Source organism: Zeus faber (genome assembly GCF_960531495.2).
Source record: "Zeus faber genome assembly, chromosome: 1".
In the NCBI taxonomy this organism is placed as follows: Eukaryota; Metazoa; Chordata; class Actinopteri; order Zeiformes; family Zeidae; genus Zeus; species Zeus faber.
In genome coordinates this window covers 51397385-51424929 of record NC_137193.1, presented here as the reverse complement: position 1 = coordinate 51424929, position 27545 = coordinate 51397385, and the positions used below count along the sequence as shown (strand labels likewise).

Sequence of the window (27545 nt, the reverse complement as noted above, 5' to 3'; positions counted from 1 at the left end):
TGAGTTCCTCAGCCTCCGCCCTCCAGAGAACCGGAGGCGGAGGGAACGCTCTTTAATGCATTGCTACGTCCCTGCGTGACGTCCAGCTGTGCGGGAGCGGTCTTACCAGTTCCGTGCGGTAATAGCGGAATGTCAGCGATATCCGGCAACGTCCGAACACGTGACCGTGAGGCATGGTGGCCCTAAAACGATGCTTCAATTGGTTCCTAATTTCCAAAACTTTAAAGTGGCTTCTGAACCCTGTCGGTGATAACAATGTGCGTAACGATACCGGTATTTCGACGCGCTTTGCAAAACATAAATTGCAGCGCAACTAAGGGTGGGGAATATGTAAATACATATTTCTACATTGAATAAAACATAGCGTGCCATGCAGATGAACGGTGAGACGTCGCCTCCCGCGCAGCGTGCAGCCCGCTCGTCGGGATACCCTTCTTTAAAGGAAGGTGGGCCCTTCCTGTTTGATCGCTCAAGAGTTTTTGAAAACGGCGTTGCTCCCTCCCATGTCGTCGAACAGCGACCGGGCATCTGATGGACGCGGGAGATACAGCGGAGCACAGGAAGGGAAAGCTGCGTTTCATCTGATCTCGAAGGGGCCACACCATCTTTGATCTCCAAGGCTTTAAGTGCGGGTAACTGCTGGTGTTGCTAAATGTACCCCAGACCTATTATTCGGCCTAAATACCATTTCTCATCTCGAGACCAAATACCCTGATAATTGAGCGGTGTGCCCGGGACGTTTCCTTTGCAATAAAACAATAAAACAACGTTATAACGGAGTGGATTTCGCACTGGTTGCCATTCATAGAACGCACGCACTCATTGAAGAACAATGGACTGCCAAAATACACAGAGGCACAAGTTCATGTTGACATGAATGAACGTCATCTTGGCTTCGACAAAAGGAACGACTCTGTGTGGGAGAGACGGGAGCAGCGAAATCTTTCAGAACAATTTGTTTCTTTGCCCCTAGTGAGCTAAACGCCATGACCGGCAGACGCACATTCCCACACACCAGCCGCGCAAGACTTTCAAACGATTCGTTCGTAGGGAACAAACCTGAGACTAATTCCTGCGGACTAAATCAACGCGGGGGTCGGGGGGGGAAGTAAAATGGAGTAATTCATGATGAATGTGACTAATATACACTTTGCATTCCGACACAATTACAGCACTTTGACAGAGGCTGTAAGGTGACACGAACGACGCGTTGAATTCTCGCATCCGAATCAACAACCGTGAGATATTTTTTGTTTTTGTTTTTATTTTTCATTATTTTCCAACCGAGCTCATCTGACTCTCGTTCACTGAACGCGATCGACGCTCAGCTGCGCAAAGACCAAGCTCTCCAGTGGGGGGGGGGGGTTCCGACATCATATCGATTATAGATTTCCGGATCCAGCGGGGAGCCCGCTTGAACGGAGCGTCTAACAGAACGACTCTTTTTTTTTTTCCCCTTCTTTCTTCTCCTTCTTCTTCTTTTTGCTTCTGATTCACAGGAACCGAATCTTAAAAGAAATGAAATAATTAAAGCGTCACTATCGCACAGCCAGGCGGGGAGGGGAGGGGGCGCCCACGCGCTCGCCCTCCCCGGACCAATAGGACGACGAGTAGCCCGCACGGCGTCCACCGGGCTGACCAATGGCGCGGCTCGTCGCCGGTCACGTGACGCGGCTCTCCCTCTCCCCAAGTTGGGCGTCCGGGACGCCGGGCGCCTCAGTGCCGAGCCGGGCGGCGGCGGAGGAGCCGGGCGGCGGGCGCCCGCTCGCCGCCTCCTCCTCCCCGCCCGCCCGCCCCGAAGAGGCTCCCGAAAAAGGCGTGAAAATGTCGTCGCGCTTGTTTTTCTTCGTCGAAGAAATGACGGACGGCGGGACTTTTTTTTTTTTTTTTGTTGTTGTTTTTTTCCCCCCCCTCCTCCACCAACGCTCTCCGCGAACAAGAGACGCAGACGGCGATAACGCCCCAGAAGTTGTTGAAATGGGATTTGTAAGTAGACGACGTTGTATCCATGTTATTACTCGTTAACTCTGCATTGACGGCCATTCCCGCGGCTACAGCACCGAGCCGGGTTCGTGCACCGTGTAGTTTTATTAAAAAAAAACAACATTTTTTTTGTTTTGTTTTGGAATTCCGAAGGGGGTCTCTTTGTCGCGACTTAAAAAAAAAACAAAAAACCCCACCTATTCCACTTGGAATGTGAATGTATTGAAATTGTTCCAGACGAAGGTGCGACCGTGAGTCGCGTCCATTCTTCGCAAGTGCTGAACCAACGACGTGTGTGTGTGTGTGTGTGTGTGTGTGTGTTTGCGTGTGCGTGCGGAGCCCTGTCTGCTAGCATGAAATATAGATAGCGGCGAACCCGGCGAACCCGGTGACCCCTCCGCACGGCCGGGCGAGGGCAATTAGGACCGGAGAGTAAAAAAAGGTGGGACTAAAAGGCAAAAAAAAAAAGAAGGTGCAGCTTGACTCCGTTCCCAGCCGCCTGGCAGGATGAGGGTGGATCTTCGCTCACGTTATCTCGTTATGTTCTCGTCTCCCATTTCCAGGACGTGACACGAGGGGAAGGTTCCCCAACTCGGGCTGTTGTCCAAGTTCAGGGTGTAGAACCTTTTGTTTTTTTAAGTCTGTTGGGGTTTTTTTGTTTTTTTTTTGATGGCTTTTTTTTTGTGTGTCTTGTACAAGTCGTTGAATCCGAACGTTTGCACGAGGTCCATAAATACTTTGTCTGACTTCTATTTATCCATTGCATCAGTCGACATTCCTGATGCTATGACACGCCAAGACTACCTCTGAACTTAATACTTGAGATGATTTGTCCAAAAAAAACCAAAAAAAAAAACCCCATCAAAATGAAACGTCAAAATTAGTCAGGTTGTTCTGCGTCGGTCAACGCTTCTGTTCTGTAAAATCCAAAGACTCCCTCCGAACCTAATACTTGTGTAACAAAAAATTAAAATAAAAATCGGTCTTAAATGTATCCTTAAGTAAAACATTCGACGTTGTGATGCCCAGACATCCTGAAAAATTGTGAGTGTGTCGGTGGGTTTTAGTTTAATATATATATATCTTTTACCAAGGATGCCTTTTCACTCAGAAGGAAAAACATCAGATCATGTCTGAATCGAACAGAGACCTGGAGGTAAAAATTGTATAACCCTGTTTGGATTGTTATAATCTGGGAGTTTGGGCTTGAGGGCGCGGGGGGTTAGAGAGAAGGGGCTTAAGTGAAATATTAAGGGCTGAAACAAAAGAGGTCGTCCCCTGTTTTTCAGCTCTTTTTATTTGTGCGCAATCAAGAGCGAGAGCGCAAACCGGGCCCGTTTGATGTTTCGAAAGCTTCAGATGGCTTTAATTAGGACCTATAAAATCTGTCTGCCCGCGCTCTGGAGAACCAACAAGAAGAGGAGGGGGGGGAGCAAGCCGACATAGAAAGTCACTTTGACGGAGGATTATCTAATCAAAATTTTATAAGGCTCCCCCTCCTTCTCCCTTCCCTCTCCTCTCCCCTCCTCCCTCTATTTCTTCCCCCTTTCTTTTTGTCTTTCTTACTTGATGCTGGTGGTATGTGGCTCTTTGTTTGGCTTCCGTGTTATCTACACCTACACCCCACCCCACCCAACACTCCATGCCCACTGCCACCCTCAACCTGCTGTAATAACCACCTCCCACCAGGCCCGGCTCAAGATACCTGAGGGCTAGACATACATGATCAATCCATTCCAGTCTGTCTGGAGGACTGCCAGCTGTTATAGTTTTCCCTCCTTTTTTTCTTTTACCCCCACCCTCCCCTCCACCCCCCTTCTTCTTTCCGGCCCTGCCACTGCCTCCCCTTCCTCCAGCCACAATCATGGGAGAAAGACACGCTATGTTGTGTGTGTGTGTGTGTGTGTGTGTGTGTGTGTGTGTGTGGCTGGGGGTGCAGTTCCACTGCCTCTGTTGTTACTGCTGCTGTGCAGTCGGTATAGATCTTGGATGGAGTGTGACTCACACAGCCGCATTACATAAGCTCTTGTGGAAACATCAAAGACGTGTGTGTGTGTGTGTGTGTGTGTGTGTCTTTCTGCGAGGCTTTGAGAATATAGAAATCACTTTGTGCCTATAGTTTTTTTTTGTGTGTGTGTGTGTTGAGGCTTCATGGGGCATTAATTATTCCATACATCTATTACCCATTTATTATTCAGTATTCATTCATGACCTACATTGTAGAATGAAAAACTTTTGCCGGATTTGATTTGTCGTCGCACTGAAACCTAGTAAACTTACTGACCAGCAACCCTGTCATAAAACATTCTCCTGTTTAGCGTTCCGTTTTACCACACTGGATGTGCGCTGCTCCACCACACATTGACTCCAGTGGTGAACAGCTTTCAGTTTGGGCTTAAAGCGTTACAGTCTGTGAAGTCAAGCGAGAGATGGATTAAAAGGCTTATTAGAGGAGGGAGTCGGTGATAATGCTTTGGTAAATTTGTTTCTTTAACAGACATAAGTCATCTTCAGTAGTATTTTCCTTTAAGCTGTCAACTTTTTTTTTCTTTTTTTTTTTTTTGTATTTTATTATTTGTCATGTGTTGGTGAAAAATTACATCCTTTAGCTAATGCCTGGTTGGCTGGATATAAGCTAGCAGACTGGACGGGAAAATGCTTGATGGATCCTTTTGGAGTTTTTGTCATGTGTGGATAACAGGGTTTAAATTACGCTTGTTTTGATGAGGCGAATGAAGCTATTTTTGTGTTTGTTAAATGTTTCAATGAAATCTCTAGAAAAATGTTAGGAATATTTTTTTCATTAGTGATTCCATGAATTCCATCCATGATCATCATGTTGTCGAAGGCCTCCAGGTAAAATCACTTACAGATTAAAAACAAATTAACAAAACCATTCCCTTATTTTTAAATTTGACAAAAATTGCGAATTGTATCAATATTTACAGAGAACTGTTCAAAATTAAACCTTTTTTTTTTTTTTTAAATCTGACTTTGTGTTTAATGCGATCAAACAGATCAAGTGGTCCGACTCTGCCACTGTCCTTTGATGGGGAAGGCAATAAAAGCCTCAGTGGGAGTAACAAGCTGTTCCTCCCTCCCTCCTACACTTTGAGGTTACCTGGAGATGAATAGGAGGCCCCTCCATAATGAAGGCCCCGATTGGAGGCGCAGGATGTTGGGGGATGCTCTGTGGCTTACAGACACTCACCAAGAGGGAAAAAAACAGATGTGTATCAGAAATGCCAGAAATGCTGTGTGTGTGTGTGTGTGTGTGTGTGTGTGTGTGTGTGTGTGTGTGTGTGTGTGTGTGTGTGTGTGTGTGTGTGTGTGTGTGTGTGTGTGTGAGAATATATATATTCATATATATGTGTGTGTGTGTGTGTATATGTATGTGTCTAAAAGTAGGTCAAAAGGATGTTTTGCATAAATATATTTTGAAAGCTGCCACAAAATCCTGGGTTGAAATCAAAGCGCCTTCTTCATTGCAAGATAATGCAACATCCATGATAATGACATTGGACGATCACAAAGCCGCAGTTTAGGATTTTGGTAACCAGATTTATGCGTGAAGGAGTGAAGTCACGGTCAGGAATGTAAATAGGGGAGTCATTCAATTACTGGCGTAACCTTTCCTGGGAAAAGTTCCCAGCTGTGAAGAGGTTAATTGTTTTTGAATCTACCTCCGAGGGAAGAAAGCAGGCGAATGGAATGGATAATTGAACCGACGGTCGTTTAGTGGATCATGGTTTACCACGTGTTTCCAAAGGTTGAAATGAAAAAGGTGAAGAAGGCTGTCTTGGCTGGTAATGCTAAAGTCTGGCATTCCTCGGAGCAGGGAGAGGGCTCCGGTTCTGTTTAGCCTGCGTGACCCTTGCCCTCTCAGCTTGCTCCTCCCTGTTCCAGGTGCAAGCCCTCACTGCCGGCAGCTCGCACACAGACCCCAAGCTAATATTTCATACACATACCGCATGGGCGGAGAACACTGTGAAAACACAGATCCTTTTCACACACTTTTTTTCAGGCCATTGTATTGTATTGTTATGGGGTGAAGATTCAAGCCCCTGTTGGGCTGGGGCAGTCGGACTAATTTTAATTTTTTCTTTCCCTACGCTGTAAGGTTTTCCCCAAGAAAATAGATGACTATTTAAGAGGAGAGTGGGGGGGGGGGACACAGGCTAACATGGTGCTATAATCACAGAAGCGTTAATCAGAAGGATGTCATGTATAATTATGACGCTACACTGAACCACCTCAGGCTATAAGCGAGAGCTCCTCGATGCTATTAATGGGCGTAAATAAAATTCAAAAAATCCTGAATGGAATGAACTGCATACATGGCCCAGTGGTTTCAGCACTGTAAGGTTAATGAACAAATTTACATACATTGTGCTACCATCTGGATAGAGCGAGAGGGCAGATGCTCCATACTATATGCTGGATACTGTTGCGTTCTTCCCAGTGTTTAACATGGAGGAATTTGACAGCCCCACTGAGGTCGATGAGCATATTTAACATTTTGCCTCAGGTTTCAACACTCGCGTCTCTGTAGACTGAATTTATTTCAAAACATTTCCCCCCATATTTTTTTGGCTGCTATTAAGCTATAATACTTGGTCACTAGCTAAGGCTTTTGCTTTTGTACAAGGCAGCCCTTGAAGAATGGATTATGCTCTGACCCATCCAAAAAAATTGTTACGACGCTGGGGGGTATATATTTGCCTTGTGCTAAAAGAATCTCAACAAGAGCAGTCAACTAAATTTACCACAGACAATCCTTTAGATGGAAAACAAAAGATTAGAGCCGTCCCACCCTGCGTCGGCCCTCAACTGAATGATCACATTACAAATGTAGCTCACATAAAACACCTCACAGCCTGCAAAGACAAAATTAAGTCTGTCCGCAACCAATGAAGCAGTGTGAAAGCAAAGAGATTTACTTAAAAAAAAAAAGGAAATCAAAGCCTCTAGGTTGGCATCATATCGCCTCTTTCTGCTGGAATCAGATAAGGGAGTCAGGAAAGAGTCTGGCCCCCGGGGCAACCCGGCAGATAATATATACCTTGGACTGGGACCTAGTAAGGACATTCATTTAATCTGCAAATGCAGCAGAACCAATCCGTTTCTGAACATATCTGGTGATTCTCTAATACATGCAAGTGAAGAGGGGAATGAATAAAGAACATTTAGGGGCTATAATGTAGGGTAAGAGGATACGTCAAAAAAAATTTCTATCAGCCACTGCCAGCCCAATAACAGGCGATTGCTGATATATTTGCGTGTTTGCGAACCATTCTCACTGATGGGGCTCGGATAAATATCCTGCTCCTTGTCGCCCGTCTGCACAAATCATTTCCAATGTTGCTGTAGAAATGTAATGTAGAAATCTCCATCTCCACTTGGTCATATACAGTTCTTTGCAACCATCACACAGAAAAAAACTGGCAAAACCTACGCTGGTCTAAAGCATCAACACAATCCAAAAGCAGCACATGGCTTGAAGCTGATTGGCCTTGTCCAGTAATCTCTCCTCTGATTGACTAGCTATGGTGAATAGTAATCGAGCTACTGATTGGCTGAATGTGACATCATCATTGTGACATCAAAGCCATGTAGTTTGCAAAAAGCAAGGACTATCCAATAAAATAGTGCATGTGATTTCACCAGGAGTAAATGACACAAAGAAGCGACGTATATCATTGTCAGTGGCGACACACAAGGTATTAGATGAATTATTTGCTGAGTTGATTTCTCAAGGAGTCAGAAAATCTCCCCCCCCCCCCCAAAAAAAAAAAACAATCGCCTGTCGTTGATATATTCGTCCAATCACCCAAGCCTACTATAATCCATACTGTGTGTGCGTGTGAAAGGGTACAGCATTTCTCACTACCTTCTCATCTTTCATGGATGAAGGCCCCTACATCATGCTCCACTTTAATAAATGAATAAAGGGTTGCCAGCCAGGGTTGGGTATGACAATGTGTCAGTGCATGTAGTATGGAGGGAGGGGAACAAGGGTCAGAGAAGGGGGGAGGGTGACAATGCCAGCATAATACCACGTGAAAGAAATCATTTGCACAATTTTATGAAAGCTGCATTTGTCCGGTCGGATGGTTCCATCAAAGCCCAATAGCTACGACAAAACACCATTTCAATGACACAGTGACTGACAAAGCCAGCGCAACGCTGGGTTAGAATCATTTCCCAGCTGAATGCTTTCCAGGTATATTCAGATGCGCTTTTCTTTCTCTTTGCTAAAGGAGTCAAATTTCTACAGTTAGCTCTGCGTTGACACTCCTATTGCTGGAGCCTCTGTTCTCACAGCTAAGCTCTCACAACATTTATGCAGCGAAGATGAAAAGACATCATAACTTAACGCCTGAAAATATATCCTCAAAAAAAAACAGATTTTTTTAGAGAATAAAACTTTTACTTTTTAAAATTGTATTTAATCTTTTTAAATGTGCTGTTTTTTGTTCATCTGAATGGCCTTATTCGAAGAACCATAGGGTTTGTATTTTCAAACATTTCAGGTAATTTGCGTCTGCATTTCAGGTAAGTGTGATGATGCTGTGAACAGTACAGGTAAAAAATAATCAGCTTTTGTAACTGGGATCAGCATACAGATTATGCTGCGTTTCTCTGCAATTCACTTTTTCCATATCGGTTATGCTTGAAATCCTCCTACGGGCTAACCACACACATTCCAAGTTTTATTGTTGAGGAGGGACCATTGAGCATAATGAAGTTCTGCTGCCCAGCGTGGGTTTGAGTAGGCTCATGATTACAAATGCGCCTCTCTTTGTCTCCCATCATCTCCTGCCTAATTGAAGACAATATAACAAGACAATGGGGTCCTGCTTGTCTGCATTGGTGGTGTGCTCTATGGAACGTGCCAATCTGTTAGAGGCGGGGTTAGGGAGGTGGTTGACAAGGAGGGTACCACAGCCGCTAGAATGTGCTCCAGCTTGTTTAATTTGGACCAAAAAGATGGACAATTAAGAGTACAAGTCCCAGGGCGGGTGGTGTTGGTGTTACCCCCCCCCCCCCTCCACTGCTCCCATACCCAAGCAACGGCCCCAGTGGACAGTCCTTCATGCGTCTGGGCCTTGGGGGGGCAAGTTGGGCGAGTCCCTAGACGCCTGGCCCCCATCCCCTCCCTAATGTGCTCTGAATTGGTCCCCCTCTGCCGTACATTTGTTTGGGTGGGTGGGGTGGGGGCTGGATTATGTCTGGCCGTGCTTAAGGGGCGCATTTCATCTGCCCCCTCGACGCCTGCTCTGGCTCCTTTGTCTGGGTGTCAGACGTTGGTACAGTGTCAACTCCCACAATGCGCCCATGCAATCAGGGCATCTAGGGGTGAGGACCGACATGGTGAGGCCATGTCTAGATTTTTGTTGGTACTGCTGGATACAGTTTCAATTCTGGGTCAATATCTACAAAGACAGAATATAGTATTTACTCTTTGATATTTGTTTCCTGCTTAGTTCTATTTAACTTATAACCCTAGGTTATATTACATGCTCCAGTTAGCACAGTCTCAATTGTTGTTCATACAAGCAGTTTTAAAGGTGATTTTATTAGTTAGTGCAGAGCAAACAGTATATCTGCCTGAAAACAGAATTTATCAGTATATAACAGATATTGCAGTATAACAGAATGGCCTGGTAGAAAGCATTGAAAGATGTATTGAGAAATATTACCAGTTAGAGTAAACGCATAAATGGACAGACCTCCAACTGACTGATATCAACTCTGAAAGACAGCCGTAAGAAAACATGCCATTCAGGAGTTAAGTCATGTGGCAGTTTGTAACAGCAGGAAATGACCCCCACAGCTTTTTTTTTTTTTTTCTTTTGGCCAAATGACTGAATACATCCAAATACCTAGGCCAGAGTGTACAGAACTATGGTTAAATTGGCCATTCTAATCATTGTTAACTTTGTTTAAATAATTTAGTTAGTATAGTAGCGCAATAACCATTTGAAACTACAGCAAAAACAGAATAAATGAATGATTTAATTATTTTAATAATAATGTATTTTACATTCATATTTTCCAATGTGTCAGGAGATCTTCATTTAATGTGCAGGTGAGTAAAAAGTTTAAAGAGTTGATGAAACCCCAGCAGCTATTTTTGGTCCCCTTTCAGAGCAGTTGGATGTGGAGCATGGCGTGCGTGACACCACCTACGTCGCGATTGGCAGTCTTCCATGTCCTGAGGGACTTTTAGCTTTTTTTTCTTGGATTCACTCACACCTGTCTTCACTGAGCCTTACAAGCACTTCAATTGATGAAATTGGCATATTGTTTTTTTTTACAAATATTTAAAGCAAGGAAATGTATTTCAAGGGTCTTGCCTGCTCGGGGAGTTGATTCGCTGAAGCATTTTCCATTTGTGCCATATATTAAACCCTTTAAAACCTGTTAAAATAATCATGAAGAGGCTACTGACAGATTTGAAAATCCTCCATGTCCTCCAATCCTCCTTTATAGAATATCATTTTCTTCCTTAGGGTGTACAAAAAAGTGGATTCGGAAGTTTTGGGAACACCTTCGGGAACAAGGGACTCTCATTCTCTCAAACACACACGTGTCAGACACCACATCATTGTACACCAGAGGTGTTTCTTTGTCTGTTGTATTGATTAACGAACCATAGTTAGCAGGGACTCTGAAAGAAGGGTGGACAGACAGAGATGATGATGTTCATGGAGACATATCACAAATGTGTACACTGACATGCAAACGTTGCAACCCACTCACAAATAAACAATTTAACATTTCGACACAAACACAGGCTGAATTAATTAGCATTGCTCAACTGTGTGTGTGTATATGTGTGTGATTATATATGTGCGTATAGATATGTGTGTGTATATACATACATATACACACATATATATGTATGTTTATATACAGTGTATATATGTGTATATATATATATATGTGTGTGTGTGTGTGTGTATGTATGTATATATATATATATATATATACACACACACAGGTGTCTATATGTCTATACATAATGTTTGTCGCTTAGTCGGGGTTAATGGTCCGATTGCCTTGGGCACTTAGTTTGTCCGGGTGCCGGGCTCGGAGTGAACGTTCCCTCCCCAATTCGTAACCCCACACACACACACACACACACACACACACACACACACACAAACCACCACAGACTGCCTTCCCACATGATGCTGGTGAGTTGACAGAAAAGTGCAGGAATGATTCGATAAGAGAATCGATATTTGAAAAAAGGAGAGCGAGAAAGAAAAAAACACCCCCAACCCCCTTTGGATCTCTCCTTGCGTTCTTTATGAGGCACGACTCGCAGCCTGCCTGCGCCGGTTCAAGTAGGAGCAAGGGGGCGCAAGGAGGCAAGAGGGCAAACAAAGGAGCACTGTTGGTCCCTCGCTGGGGTGTTTTGGGGAAGGTCGGCCCTGGCTGGTAACAAGGGAAGAGAGGTGGGGGTGGGGTGTGCTGACAGAACGTCTGTGTGTGAGGGTTAACGTTGAGGATAGAGATTAAAAATAAAGCCTGGGTGGTATGGGTCTTAAGAATTATGGAGGGGACAAGCATTGATAGTCAGTTTCTTATACTCTGCTTTTCTCTCCCTCTCTCTTAAACGCCCACAAAGACATACAACTGGCATTCGTGCCTGTGCTGCAGCAAGTGTTTGTGTCTACTGTATGTCTACGTGTTGGGGGGGGGGGTGATGTTTACTGTCTATTGTGTAATATTTGCTTAACCCTCGTCCCTTTATCTGTGCAGCTGCGTGCTCCAAAAGAGGTGTGTGTGTGTGTGTGTGTGTGTGTGTGTGTGTGTGTGTGTGTGTGTGTGTGTGTGTGTGTGTGTGTGTGTGTGTGTGTGTGTGTGTGTGTGTGTGTGTGTGTGTGTGTGTGTGTGTGTGTGTGTGTGTGTGTGTGTGCGTGCGTGTGTGCGTGTGTCCGTCCACCCTCTGACTGCTTCAAACAACTGCAGGATCAGTTTTCTTGGTTGATTTACTTCAACGTGAAATGCCTCGCTTGATCCTGTTCCCTTATTGTCCTCCTCTTTGTCCTATTGTCTTTCAGGCCATTGAAATATCAGTGAAACAGAGATAGGTGAAGTCCAAGTATGGAGGAAACAACTTGAACCTCCCTCCATTCCCTGGTGCAGAACAAAGCAAGAAAGATTGAGAGAAACGCCAGAAAGGTAAGTTGGGTCACCAACTCATTCTGTGTCTTTTAGTCATCTCTTCACCTGCTTGGCTCAGTCATCTGTTTCCCTGGAGTGGTGTGCATGTGTATTGAGTGTTCATGCATGTGCATGTATTTGTTCTGTAAAGAGTATCATTATAGTTGCCTACATTGGTTCCTGTGCATGTTGTGGCCTGTACGCTTGGCGCCGTAGCCGCCAGGTGAAGAACGTGGCTTGAATGCTTCAACTTCCCCTGTTATCTTAACCCTCCATCTCTCCCTCTTTCCTTATCTCCCTCTCTCACCTCTCCCCAAAGCAACATTATTTCCCCCATGTCTACAGAAAGGGTGAATAAAAAAATGGCAACCTTTTTTTATTTTTCTTGCCCTTTGATCAGAATTTCTAACATTTTTCAGGGATTAACTGCTCTAATATATATTTACTTAGTTGCATTTTTACTTGTCTTTCAAAATTGGGACACTTAATGTCCCGTAAATTTCAAATAGGAGACTAATGTCGTTCTTTTCTTAATTACATGAAGCGTTTAAGCATTTCTGTTAAGCTATCGTCACAAAGAGTCTAGGAAGTCGCGAAAGAGACACAAAAGCTTCTCGCCTCTTGTGATGTGGACAGACTGAAAACCTGCCTTAGTGTTCTAGCTACAATTCAGACATTCAGCAGACACTTAAATCCACAATGAAACACACCATTATGGAACATGTTCTGTTGGGGAACAAACTTGTAAACGTTGCTTAACAGGACAGGTATTTCTTCTGGTTTGTTCGCATTTCTCTTGTGTCTAGTAACGTCTCACAAACCATGTGGTCCGTAGGCCATATGGGATCGTACCTTGCATTGAAACGAAAAAACCCTGCAAGGAACTGACTAAAGGAATTTCAACTTGTTTAAGTCCGATTCAATATAGTTCACTTTGGTAACATAAATATTATATAGTCCAGCTCCCTCTTAACCTTTTATTAATTACTATTTATATATCCCTCTCCCTATCGCTTTGTTGGCAGTCGCCTCCATGCAGCACTATAGGTTGAATTTACTGCCTCTCCCATCCTGCCAAGGACTCATTTGCACAGTGCTACAATCGGCCATTTCTTTCTTTCCCCGTCCTTCCATTCCACCATTCTATCTCCTACTCTCCCCCAATGGTTTTAGATGTAATTTCCCAGAGAAGGTTCCATGGTCTGGTGGTTTCTCTTTCCAGCCCTCCCCAAACAAGAAGCACCCCACACCCCTATTTTCAAAAGACACCAGCTGATGATTAAAGGGAGGTAGATGAGAGGGCTATAGGGAGCTGAGCTTTTTACAATGAGGAAACTATCCTGTCAAGGATTCTCCAACGCCAATAACACCCGATTTTTAGTTTAGGGACCTGGCTATGGATGGTGTTGTGTAATTTGTTTTTGTTGGTTAGTTTATAGGGGTTCAAAGCCATTCAGGAAACCATAAAGAATGGCATTTGTCAAAACTATCATTTATCTTTGACAATTCATCTACACAAAGGTGGTTTGTATCTGTCAATGTGTGTGTGTGCAGTAATTGGGTGAAGATATTCCTTAAAAAGAAAAGTAAGGGGGAGGTAGAGCTGTTGCATGCAGGTATTGAGACTCTCAGGCTTTCCTCTTTACTCCACTTCCTCTCAAGTGTGTCCGTTTTCCATTGGCAGCAGAAGGTTTTTCAGGAGCAACAGAGTCTGTCTAAGCTGCCCTTTAAAAGCCAGGACAGGACATGCTAAGGATCTCTCCCAGTGTTCCTCTTTGACAAGGCAACGAAGTAGCACCCATGTCTCGGCCCAATTAAAGCCCGATTGCACGAGCCGGAACTAATTTCATTGGCCTGCGGTCGCACGCAGACACAGCTTTGCATTGTTTCTGTCGGTCAGCTCAGAATCGGCCCTAGTACATTAGGCCTAGTACCAGCCACGTATTAACCTAGTACCAGCCGCGTATTAACCTAGTACCAGCCGCGTATGGGCCTAGTACCAGCCGCGTATGGGCCTAGTACCAGCCGCGTATGGGACGAGTATGAGCCGCGAGTACAGTCAACCCGATCTCTGCCAGGAAGTGTAAAAGTAAAATGTAAAAAAAATTTTTTTTACACAATGATCCTTTGTTATAACTACATTATAGCATTCAATGATGTTGCCTTATATCATAACACAATCAGCTGTTAACTAAACCCCTTAATAAATAAGTAGACATTGACTGATTTAGACAGATTTGTCAATTACATTTTTCATCATAGCGCTACAGTCTCAGAATCTCGCTTCCCCTCTCCTGTGGTGGATCAGTCCATCTGCTTCTTCTCTTTCTCTCTCCACCTCTGTCTGAGCTGCATCCACCTCTTCACATACCTCTCCATCCAGGGAGAGAGCCGCTCTCCCCCTCTTCGCTCAGGGCTGTTTTTAGCTATTCACACGTGCAGCTACATTCTGAAACATTTCCCTCTTGCGCCTTTTCAAACATGCCATGATAATGCTGGACTAGATGGGGCAAGGGACAGTCCAGCACAAGTAAACTGGTGCAGTCCAGGTCCGCACCCTCCGCATCGGAGAACGACAGACAGAGCAGCACACAGCTCATTCACTTGCGCGCATGAGGAGGATGTATGTGGACATAGCATGCAAATAAAAATAAATATGAAATAAATCCTGATATAAATAAATGAGAAAATAAATAAATGTTGATATAAATGAGTAAAAATACGCCTGATGGACCGGGCGGAGGTGCGCCCAATCCCCCATGCATGTCAACCGATGTGGGGGGGATCTTTCATTCCGATTCGTGGGATCTTCACATTCATTTTCATTGCGCCGCAGGGTTTCGTGAGACACTCCTGTCTATTTATGCACCAGTGTCTGCAGTGAAAAAGAGGTATCAGAATTGGAACGAGTTGTTGTTTTTCTTTTCCTCCTCCAGACAGCGCCATGAGCCCATGTCGGTTCCCAACTCCCGTGCCGGTTTTACTGTGTTTTTATTTGAGATCTATTTGTTTTTGTTGCTTCCTGCTTGTATGAAACAAAAATTTTAAACACAATTGAGGTAAAGGACTGTCCTGTTCCATCAAGTTCCAAAAAAAACAACACGTGTCCCCATTGCCCCGTGCCACGTTACGCACGTCTCCCATTTGCTTTCTGTTGATATGGGACTTAATTTAGTAAAAACTAGATATTTTTGTGAAAATACTTTGCTTGTAAATAATAATAATTGTATTATTATTGTTGTTGTTGTTCTTGTTGTTATTATTATTATTATTATTATTATTAATAATAATAATAATAATAATAATAATAATAATAATAATAATAATAATAATAATAATATTACATCTCGTTTGTGTCACTGTGGCAGAAATGTATTGTTTTTTATAAAAATGTTTTGCACATACGTCTACATACATCCTCCTTGTGCGTGCAAGTGAATGAGCTTTGTCCGACACTCCATGTGTCCTGCCGAGGGGTCCTTTGTCCAGGTTTGGAAAACTTTGTATGTAGTTGAGAGCCGGTTTAGCGTCACCTCAGGGCGTGTCCACCATCTGACTGACAGGTCTTCCAATCAATGGCAGGTGAGTAGGGTGGTGGCCGGGCCACGTGATGGGCAACTTTAACCGGCCGATTCCAATTAGGGGCTAATACGAAAATATTAAATATGTTTATGTAGATAAACTGTCCATTATGCACATAATAGATAGTTTATAGTATATTATTGAGCTGATTTTTAAACACATAACCACAACTTTCACACATCCAGATGCCATCTGCCAGAAATCCCAATCGGCTCGATTTACAATTAATACAGTCGGGCAATATCAGTCATAGCGGAAGCGGGCTAAGCTCACTTCACCGCACCCTAGCCGCAAGCAGTGCTGCAGAGTGCCGAGTACAGCCCGGACTCACATTACGTCCGCTGACACCGCCTCTCAGCCGATTGACCGACACTCAGGCGGAAGCGGCCCATTTTCACTGTGCTAGCTGGGCAGCAGCGTTTCTGGGCTCACCCACTGGAGTATCACATCTTTCATCATTCAAAAGCGCATATGGGAAAATGACAGTCGAATGAGTCACTCTGTCAACTCAAATTGATTCACTGCAGGAATGGTGGACAGAGCGAATAATTGTGCCTTCACTCTCGGACAAAATAACAGCCCAATGATGTATGGACATTAACAATGTTGTTGGGGGGGGGGTCAACCTCAACTGAGTAACAGCCATAAAACCTTGACTGACAAGTGCTGAATATGGCAACATTGGTGTCCACACATTGAGTTTATTTCACTGCAAATCCATTTCTCCCCATTTCAGTAAAGATATGCATCAATCATGTGTGGATTAGAGATGAAAGAAAGCCTTATGATGAGAGGGAGCCTGAAGCCAAGCCAGAGGAATAATGGACAGGGGGGAGGAGGGGTGGGGAGATGGATGGATGGTAGAGAAGACAGGAGCAGGGGGGTTTGGAAAGAGGGCAGGTTGTGAAAGATTTGAGAGAGAGGGAGAGAGAGAGAGAGAGAGAGAGAGAGGGAGCGAGAGAGGGAATGAGCAGGAAGACAAGGTTTGAAGAAGATTTTAAAAGGGGAAGTGGGCGATAACAAAGGCAAGGGTGAGGGATTGGTTGAGAGGATCAGAGGGTGGGGGGAGAGAGAATTAACAATCAGAGGGAGAGAGAACGAGTGGGGATGGGCGGTGGCGTGGAAGCATCTAATGTCTTTATAAGGTCATAAAATAGTGTACTTCCTGGCACTGCTCTAATTGCTGTGAGGGCTATGATGAGATTGGACTATACCTGCTTACTAAATGAGGCCTCTAAATCTTAAAGTGGGGTCGACCTTTGTCTATGCCAGCAACACGGGCAGACAGTTAAGATAATAAATTTAAGATTTTATATACTATAGTAGTAATAGTATTGTCTGCACCTCAGCCTTCTTCTCAAGGGTAACTTTGATTAAAAAGATGTGTAGGTTAAGTGAGGAAAGGAGAATAAACAGTTCTGCAAAGATAAAGGGGGAGTGTAAAATTCTATTTTCCAACACCGTTTCAACGGTTGTTATAAAAATAAAGTTGAGAAGACCATAAAAAGTGGAAGATGGAAGAGAGACGTGCGGGGGGGGGGGTTAACAGTTCCACTGGAAACAACCGTACAAATGGCTATGCTTCCCAGAGGAACTGTATCCTGAGCTCTTAAAAACTCTAGCAGTAACGCTCGCCATCATTGGAAGAGAAAACATTTTCATTTCATAAACTGCTTTTCTAAGGGACCCTGCCTCAACCTCTACCCAGCAACTATGTAAAGTAGCTTAATGAAGCCCTAAAATAAGAAAGGTGAGATGAAAATGCTTTTTATTCAATTTATTTATTCATTGCCCTAGACACCTGTGAACCATTAAACTTAAATGGTTGAGATGGAATATAAAATGCTCCAAAATTAGACATCTCCGACCATGAAATGATGTAACATAGTCGTAATTGAATTGTTTAAAGAATTATAAACATAAATCCTACAGAGCGCTACTTTTTTGAGACATAATCCTTTAGACATATTACATCTATCAATTTGAAACTGAAAAACTTTAAATCAAATCAGTCACTACACAGACATAGATTTTTAAATCCATCCACAGTTGTCGCTTTTATTTTATCAACGAAATCTATGAAAGGTTTAAAATCAACTCCCTGAACTTGGTATAATATGAGAGCGGTATAGAGCTATATAGAAACATATTATGTTATATAAAGCTGTATTGAGGTACAGTGCGGGTGTTTAGTGGTGCACTTTTTTCCCCTGGTTTTTATCAGTGTGCAATAGAATGAAAGGGAGTAAAAGGCAGCCGTAAGCTCTCTATAATGCGTCCCGAGTGGAGACAAAGGCCTGTATTCACTGCTGGGTGTCGATAAGAGCTAGCATTAGGCTGCCCTTGGAGGTATTACTGACACACACACACACACACACACACACACACACACACACACACACACACACACACACACACACACACACACACACACATCCTCACACTCAGTGAGTACTTATCCCCCTACTCTGAAACTTTCACAAACACACATATAAAAAGTCACATGGCCCTGAGTGAAAATGGGCAGCCAGGCTCCTAGCGTTCCCCCACTGTTTTACCATCACAACCCATTCATCTAAGCTTTACTCATTCACCATATGTGTGAGAATATAGACATGTGTGAACACCCTTGTGTGTTAGTAAAATTGCCTTTATGAAATACATTATATCGTATGTTGGCCTTTTCAGGGTCTAAAGATCGCTTTCCAGGCCGTGTGTGTGTGTCTGTCTGTCTGTGTGCGTCTGGGACTCACAGGAGGACCACACTGTCTGTATCCTAACAGGATGATGGACTGCATTTCTCATCCCCATTCTTTCTCATTATACCCCAGCCCCCACACGACCAGAACAGGCTCCCCAGCCAAGCACCAAGCATCCACTCAGGGTCATTAGCTTCACCACTTGGAACAAACGGCCCCCACTAGCATCTGTGCTAAACCACAACAGATCCAAATTAATACCATAACTCTGAGCTTCAGAGGTTATCATATTTAAACAACTGGAGGGGGGGGGGGCAGGAGACATTATTTTTGTTTTGCCAATTTACTACTGGCTCTTTGTTGTTTGAGTTGCTTTGTTTTTTGGTGTTTTTTTTATTTATTTTTTTTATGGTGGGTTTTTTGTGAGTCCTTATTCTTTTGGTATGGTGAAATATCAGCGCTTCAGCTCAACATCACAGCTGTTGGGCTTGAACAGAGAAGTGGGCAGAAGATCAAAAGTGTGCTGAGGCCTCTTCTGGCAGATGAGACGCCGGGTCCTGCTTCTGCAGTCTCTCTATCCCTTTTCTCTCTCACTTTCTCTTTGTTCTTATCTCTTTTTTTCACACACTCCTCACACACTATATCTTGGTGTGCTCCATTTTTTGGGTCTTCTCATCTTTGCCAGCATCAATGTTATACAAATCATCAAATGAACCGGCCCATTCACAACAACCTCAGAACAATCATTTTTTAAAGTACACAGGTTGGTAGTATGTGGGTCTCCATGTGTTCTTGTCCATTTCTTTAGAACTTGTCTTGGACCGTTTAAATACTCTATCTCAGACAGTGTGGCTTCTCTATTAAAAGACCAGGCAAGTCCTGAGCTGCTACCGGTTTTAAAGGAATATTGAACATAAAAGGGTGAAGGATACATAAATAAAAGCTAATGTCTGAAATAAAGAGAAACAAATTGGCTAAATTGTACATTGTTGTACATTGTACTATTATGAATATCATGACTTGTTGTACACAAATCATGATATTCATTCAAATTTCACCTTCAATGTCTTTGAGTTGAACTCACCATGTTGAAGTATAGACTTGATAAGCATTGGTCCTGACGCCGACTAGAGAAAGATTGCCCTTCAACTTGACTTGTCACTACCCCCCCAAGACTTGGTCTTTACATTTTCTTGCCTTGGGTGGTCTTGACTACATCACTTGTGTGTGCCCTTTTCTCAAACAACCTGTTTCGGTAGTATTATAATGGTAGTATCTCAGTCATCTCAGCCCTTTTGATCTAGTAAATGAGTCACCCAATCGAATTTCCTGGGGGAGCATTATCCCCAAAAAAAAAAAAAGACCTCGCTGTAACTTTTATAGTTTTGCATCATTTCCAAGTCTGAGTGCTGATAGCACAATAATCTTTATTACTTATTATTATTTTATTTATATATATATATATATATATATTTTATAAATCAAGAATGTGTCTTTAACTATGCATGAATGTGCCGAAATGTACCATTTGTCTTTAATCAAAAGTCAATACATGTAGCAAAAAAGTATTTTTGTCTTATGAGGTTTTGAGGTTTGTTTGGAATGTGGTAGCTCAAAATTCTGTTTGGCGCAGCAGGGCACACCCAGAGGATGGAGGGGATTAAGATGTGTGACGTTTCATTGGGTAGAGCCGGTGGTAGTAGTGGTGGGGGTGGACGCTAAATGGAGGCTGGCTGCTTTGGGTGGTCTTGCTCTACATGTCCCTGCTAGTTTTATTACAAACAGACAGGCTATGGTACAAAACACAGACATACCCTGGCACGGTGAAGACAGTGGCGTGTTTAATGTATCCCAACACAAACTGTTAAGGAATGAAAGAACGCTGTCAGGGCACAACTTCCTTCTATCGTTTTTGCTAGACTGGTTTGCTGCCTGGTTAATTTGATGTGGCAGTTAGGTGAGCAAAGGGCACGCATGGTTAAACATGGCTCATACTTAATTTTGTTAGATATTTGGTGCCATGTCAAACCTTTAGAGCTACACACAATGGCACCACTACCCCAGCAGTATTTGGAAATACTCCACATTAGCTATAGAACTATGCAGGGAGTAGAACAGTTTACCCTACTAACAAACACTTTGAAGGTGCTTATAGACATGTATGATAAAATGGAAAAAGTAATTTTGCAGCCTAAAAGACTGAATCCATAAGTTTGGATTTTGTTAACCAAAGGATAAATTGAAGACCTTATCCTGCATCTTTTTGTAATTATTTTTTTTGTGATGTTTTGTGCCATTAAGTTTGTCAGTCATTTGGCGTTTTATTTTTTTTATTCTAAAAAAATATTCGAGGGCTGTTGCTGGTTACTTTTGAATTAATCTAACGAGCAGTCCAGCCAAACATTTACACTTAACTACAACTTTATTTACAACAAAAATGACACAAGGAATGGATGTTCAGTTGTAATAATAGCCTCTTTTATTTTGCAAAAAGGAAACTACAAAAGTGAGTCAATCCCCATTCTATCTATTTCCCAGCAGTCTATTCAGATTTATAGCATCTTCTCATTAGCACAAAAGTACAGCGTTAGAAAAGTGCCCAACCCCCCACCCCAAACCCTCCCGGTTAATTTCCGAATTATTTTTTCTGTTTGATACTTGCCTCATTTAGCGAGTAGGGGAAGCACAGTTCTTTTATTGTTGCCTTTTGTTTGGAGGGGGCATAATCACAAGGGTGGTCCTCCGCTTCTTAGTGTTTTTTATGTTGAAGCTGCACATGGATCTGCTAATGAAAGAATGAATTGGCCACTCCATGCCGGCACCGTAATGATGGAAGTCTCTTCAAGCATGCTCACTGGAGCACAGAGAAGGGGGAGAGAGAGGGAAAGAGAGAGAAGGGTGGAGGGAAGCGGGGCATGGAAAAGAGATAAGCAAGGGAGAAAAAGGACAATGGCTATTGAAGAGAGAGAGATGAAAAGGAGGGATGGAGGTAGGAGAGGGAAGACTGAGAATAAGAATGAGACAGAGGCAGAGATGGGGGGGAGAACAATGTCTCTGGTATTTTTGAGAAATGCAGTAGAAGAAAGACAGATATTGAGGTTGTAATATGCCATTGAAATGGGCAGTAATTGAGAAAATATTGATAAGGTGGTTTACGATGGAGCATGCATTGCATGATGGAGGCAAATGAACAAAGAAAGGCAGCATTGGTGAGAGAGGGAGGGGGGAGAATAGCTGGCATGAAAGGCATTAACTCCATCCGCTGTGGAAAGCAGCTTGGCTGCGCTGTTTCACTGTATTTAACATCAAAGTCAAGTCTGAACAATTGAGGCAATTTTTCATCTGGCCAAGGTCGATCATTGTTCTCTCTCAGGCTGAGAGGAATTCAGAGGTGCCGTTTGGATGGATCGTAATTTACAACACCACCCTTCTACGTCTTTTTGGTTGTACATTTTTACCTTTGTGTACGGCCTTTTGGATTGTGAGTAATGGTGCTCCATTTATCTTTTAGTCTGTGTATTATATGGTCCTCCCTTGGTTAGAGCCATGTCTAGGCAGTTTTAAAGGGGAACTATTATGATCCTTTATACACAAGTTAACATAGGTCTCTGAGGTCCCCAAAGGTTTTTCTTTGTGAAAAGACTACTAAGATTATGCATTCTAGCCATTCCAACATGCCTCTATACCATCCTGTTCCAAAACAGGCTGTTTTTTGTGGGTGGAGCCACCCTCCCATGGACCCGAGTTCTGGGAGCCAGTCGGGTTTGAGTAGGGCTGGAGTCGGGTTTGAGTAGGGCTGGGCAGTATGGTCTAAGATTTATATCCCGGTAAAATTTAAAGCACGTATGGTAACGGTATATATTACAATATTTCTTTTTTCCTTAAAATTTCAATATAAGCGCCTTCAAATTGTTTGCTGTCCTCTGGGATTTTTGATAATTATAATTCAAAACATTTGATAAAAAATGTAAATGTATTGGAATATTTCAATAATTTAAAAAAAAAGCTATAGGAGTGGTGCTATATGGGCACTGCAGCGGTGTGTGTGTGTGTGTGTGTGTGTGTGTGTGTGTGTGTGTGTGTGTGTGTGTGTGTGTGTGTGTGTGTGAGTGTGAGTGTGAGAGAGAGTGTGTGCGCGTGCGTCAACTTGCTGTCAGAGAGAAGAGAGAGCGAGGAAGCAACTGATACTGGTATATCAATAGTATGGAAAATAAGTATTGAAACTGTTTCAAATATTTAGAATCAATATGCATAGAAAAATCAATATTAACACTAACCCTACTTTAGATCTGTGAGGGCTCTACCGGTCAGCATGGTATAGTCAAAATCCATACCGTAGGACAAATTCATACTGTTGTACTTTCTATACCCTTTATACCGTCCACCCTTAGGTTTGAACTTTACTCTAGGTTCCGATGTATGAAGTATGTAAACATTCACTGATTTCACCTCATCAGTCCACCAAAGTCTGTTTCTGAACCAATCTGAGGCAAAAAATAAGCAATCCAGTTGCTGAATCTTCACTCATATTTTATCTACAAGGCCTCATTTAAAAGTCGTTCCGACTTTCACTGCGGTGTCCGGAGCAGTGCGGAACTTTGAGCACAGCAGGATACAGCGGGGCTTGGGGTTTTTTTTTTTTTGGTTTGTTTTGTTAAATTATGGAAACGTCAAAAAATTAAATAAATACACAAATCTACGGTTTTGTTTGGAAAAACACAAAGTGAATTGCGTGCCACAGCATACAGTACAGTCAACCTACTGTGGACACACAGACACACACAGCAAATACTTACATTTCCCTCATCTGCAGTTTTGTCACGGACTGCCTTCAACAGGTATTATTTCCTCTTTCTTTAATAAAAATTGTGCTGGTCTGTGCAGCCGACAGAGCAGTCCCCATGCTTAGCTCTTAGCTTCGATGCTAGCGTGTCCAGTGGCGCTTCAGCCGTGGGTGGAGTTACTCAGATGGGGGGCAGATCTAATTCGATTGAAGCACTTAATGACATAGTTAAGGGCTGCAAGGGCTGAATGGCTAGTTTTAGGACATGTTTTCTGAAATAGACAGCTTACAAAAAACTGACTGGGTTGTCTTATCTCACAGTTTGTGTGTTAGTAGGCGCATCAGAGACCCAAATGTATGTGCACAAACACTGAGAAAGTGAGTTTTTCATCATAGCCCCCCTTTAAAATTTAGTTCCGACTTATTTGCCAACAAAGCTTGTGCTCCAAGTTGTGGGGGACATGGACACCGCACCGCCACACACCTCGACTCTCAGACACTGGGATCTTTTGGTTCATGTAAACATCTGAAAATAGAATAAAATAAATAAATACATCTACAATAAAAACAATGTCTTCATTGGTTTTGTTTGTAGAAACGCACAGTGGATCGCACACCACAGCCTACGGTTGTTTGTTTTTTAGAAAGAAATACACAGAAGAATCATGATAGTATTTGCATTTCCATCGTGTGCAAAATAATGCCGTTCTCGAAGCTTTTTTCTCCATCTATGGGCAGAGTTACTCATATAGGGGGCAGTTTCTATTCTACTGAAGCTGCAAATATATACAGGTTGTTTCATGGCATGTTTACTGAAATAGACACAAAAAACTGACTGTTGTCTTATTTCACACTTTGTGTGTGATAGTAGGCCCATCAGAGACCCATGTACAGTATATGTGCACTAGCATTGAAAGAGTGAGTTTTTCATTAAGTCCCCTTCAAATCATATATGTGCACATTTCATGTAATGTCAAAACATATAAGTTATGTGAGCAGTAGGGATCTCTATTTAATATAAGGTCTTGAGACTAAAATTGGTCTTTTATGCTGTACTCAGATCTGTCTCCCATTTCCCCACTGATGGACAAATTTGCAAAATTGGTGAAGGACATGAACAAAACATGTCTAGACTTCATAGGTATCTTAAATCAAAAAAGGAAATATTTAGATATTAATTAAATATAATGGTTAGTGCTGCATTCACACAAGGAGCATTTTCAGGGGCTACATGCTTTGAATAGTAAAATTGTTTCAAGGATCTTAAATGAGCGCTTTAAATTGCAGCCACATAGGAGCCCTAGTAAGATTTTTAAAGACCCATTCTATGGGGGTACGGGAGGCCAGTTTTTTCAGAGGCTACAGGGACTTTTACTATGTATGTACTATGTAACTATGTATATAATATGTTAAATTTATCTTATTTTGGTACAGGGAATTATTTTATTTTAAAGCACGCTAACACTTTAGTGGCAACAGTTTGTTGTTTTTTTGGTCCCTTGAAGCCAAATCGGACGTTGATGTATGAATCTGACAGCGGCATGAATTCTTTCTATCAGACCACCATTGATGTGTGTTTGATAGAAAGAATTCATGAATTCATGAGTTCAAGTGTGTTTGTAGCATTTAAAAATAAAAACATTTAAAATTAAACATACTTATTTGGTAGGTGGGAATGTGTTGCGATTACACAACTTCATTCCCACCAGTACTGTTCATGGATAACTCAAGACGAAATCTTACATTTTATTCTATGTATTATTCAGGAATAGAAAATTGCAAAAAAATTAAAATCTGTCAATTTGGGCGTGGTAATTCATAATGAAAACAATTTTTATTTTCCCTTTATTCTATTTTTAACCGTGTGTGTCTGCATTTGTGCATACCCGTAACCCCCATTGTGGTTCATTTGTATCCCTCCGTCTGTCTTTGTTTATAGCTAGCACAATTTTAATAACATTGTTCACCAAAATGACACCCACATTTATTCTCTTCTTTCTTCTCCTCTGTTTTTTTTCTGCCCAGGTCCAGACATGAAGGAGAGCGAGACATACATGCACATGGCACCGGGTGTCTGTCTGCGGTTTACCACCAGCCTGACACACACACACACACACACACACACACACACACACACACACACACACACACCTGTTACGGTAACCAGGAAAGACCACCATGTCAGACAAGTGGCTGTATAATAATAGTTTACTTGCAGATAAACAACCTCATTGTCTACCAGGAGGGCTTGAGTAAATAGAATAGCATTTTTGTCTTTTCAAATTACATAAAGCTCATAATTTGCCAATCATTTACTTATTGCTTATTTACCCATGCTTAAATTGTATATTTAGTTTTCAAATGGCAAACTCTTATCCTGAGATCAATCGCTTGTCTTAAAGTCCCTGTAACGCAATAATAAGTATGTGTTCTGAGTTTGTCACACCACAGAAAAATGTATTATTAACCAGCTAGCCAAATTTGAATGACTAAAAGAATTGCCAAGTATATAAAATTTGGTTTAAAAATCATGGGAAAAAAGTAGGCAGTCCCCTCTGCTCTCAGACGCTGGGGGTGTGTCCGCTGAAGGGACTGAAACATGAGACCCCGAGCGCCGCTGCAGCGACAGACTTGTTCAGCGAGCACAAAGCAGACACCCACTGAGCCCAAGGAGGAGTCGCACACCTTCCAGCTGGTGCTACGGAGGGGGTGGGTGGGGGGCTCATGAGCCGGTTCGCCAGTGGCGGGTGAACGATAACAACCGGGTTGCTTATAACAGGGGACCCCAAAATATCGCTCTGACCAGAGCTGCGGCGCTGTTCAGAGTGCGGAGCTCCCTGCTCCACGTTGGCTTCATATAGTATGAGGGGAGGGGCTGTGAAAAGTAGGGCCACCGTGCATCATCAAGCCCTGATTTACGTGCATCCAAAAAATCTGGAACACAAAAATGGTGGTCGAAACAGTTTTACGGTCTTACTTCACAATTCAGTATAACATAGTTAAGTCTTTTCACATGTTTTCAGCAATGGTTTTCTAACATGTATAATGCGTTTAGAAACAAATCACTGAATTTAATTTAAGAAATGACCATTTTATATTTCAATGAGTGGACACCAAACCCTACAGTGCTACTGCCTTGCACTACACAAAAAACTAGATGCATATATCGATAGCACATGCTGAAAATAGTTTGGTGGATGCATTGCAGGAACCCCCCCCCCACACCTTCCCCTGCCTGTTTGTCATTACTGGCTGCGTTCTTGTTTAGGTTTTGGGATGGGTTGGCGAGGTTGTATTTTAGTTTGCATTACACTGTCAACCGGCCATCAGCAATGCTGCACTTTTCACATAGCAACACAGTTTATAATGTTAACAAGGGCAGCGCAACAAATCAATTCAACATATTAACAAGTACATAACAATATTAACAAGTACATCACAAGATTAACAAGTACATAACATACATTACAACAAGTCTTTATTACCTGCCATAGGTCAGATACCAAATAATTACCAAAATGCACTCCAGAGAATAACCGTCCACCACAGGGATGTGCAGGCCAATTGCTGGTCTGGTTATGATTCCCACTTATTGACCTTTGAACCATCTTTGGCTTTAACAGCGGGCCACTGGCGTTACTGTTTAATTTCTTATGAATTACTGAGCAGAGTAGTAGTTAAGGACATTGTTCTGACTCTAGATCATTCAACATTTTTCTGCGATTTCCCTACAAAGACTAATAAACTGTCTAAACGTCCTGGAGCAAGGCAGTGATTCCCTCTTACCCTGCTTATTGAAAGTCAATAAAGCTGATGTCAATTTAAATCTCACCGCACAACAATGAGGTCGCCCAAATCTTTCTATCTTTTTTTTTTATTTCTCAGCACGGCAGCCATGTTATGGAGAGGAGTGTCACAAGGCTTTGTTCCATCCACTTAGCCTCCATGCCCACAGCTCGCTGCTAAACTGGACTGAAGTATCTTATGAGGCTGTGCCAGGCAATAGTTTGCTATAAAACCACTCCACAAGCTAAGAGGCGGCTCAGGCCGCTAATGGATGCTTCTATTAGCTCTACATTTAGCTTGGCACGCTTAAGCATTAGGGTAATGATTGCACTGAAGATGGAGGGGAGAAACCGAGCAACCGTGATGACAAGGAAGGGTAATATTTAGCACCCTGCGGAGTCTTTTGTCGGGCTGCGGCATGTAAGTGAGAGATGGAGTAAGTGAGAGATAAACTGTCCCTCCATGTCGCTCCGCCAGCACATTATCCGTTATTCACCTCAGTCGCTTGTTTTGTTTCTCGCTGGCAATCTAGT

General features: G+C 42.7%; 1 long non-coding RNA gene across 1 annotated transcript; it reads left to right on the top strand.

Annotated features, from left to right (window-relative positions):
- The first annotated feature begins 1868 nt into the window (after positions 1-1868).
- On the top strand, positions 1869-27052 carry LOC307239938. The gene is made up of 3 exons (XR_013844490.1): positions 1869-1986; positions 12060-12180; positions 25252-27052. It is a non-coding gene; the product is annotated as an uncharacterized lncRNA (long non-coding RNA).
- The last annotated feature ends 493 nt before the right edge of the window (positions 27053-27545 follow it).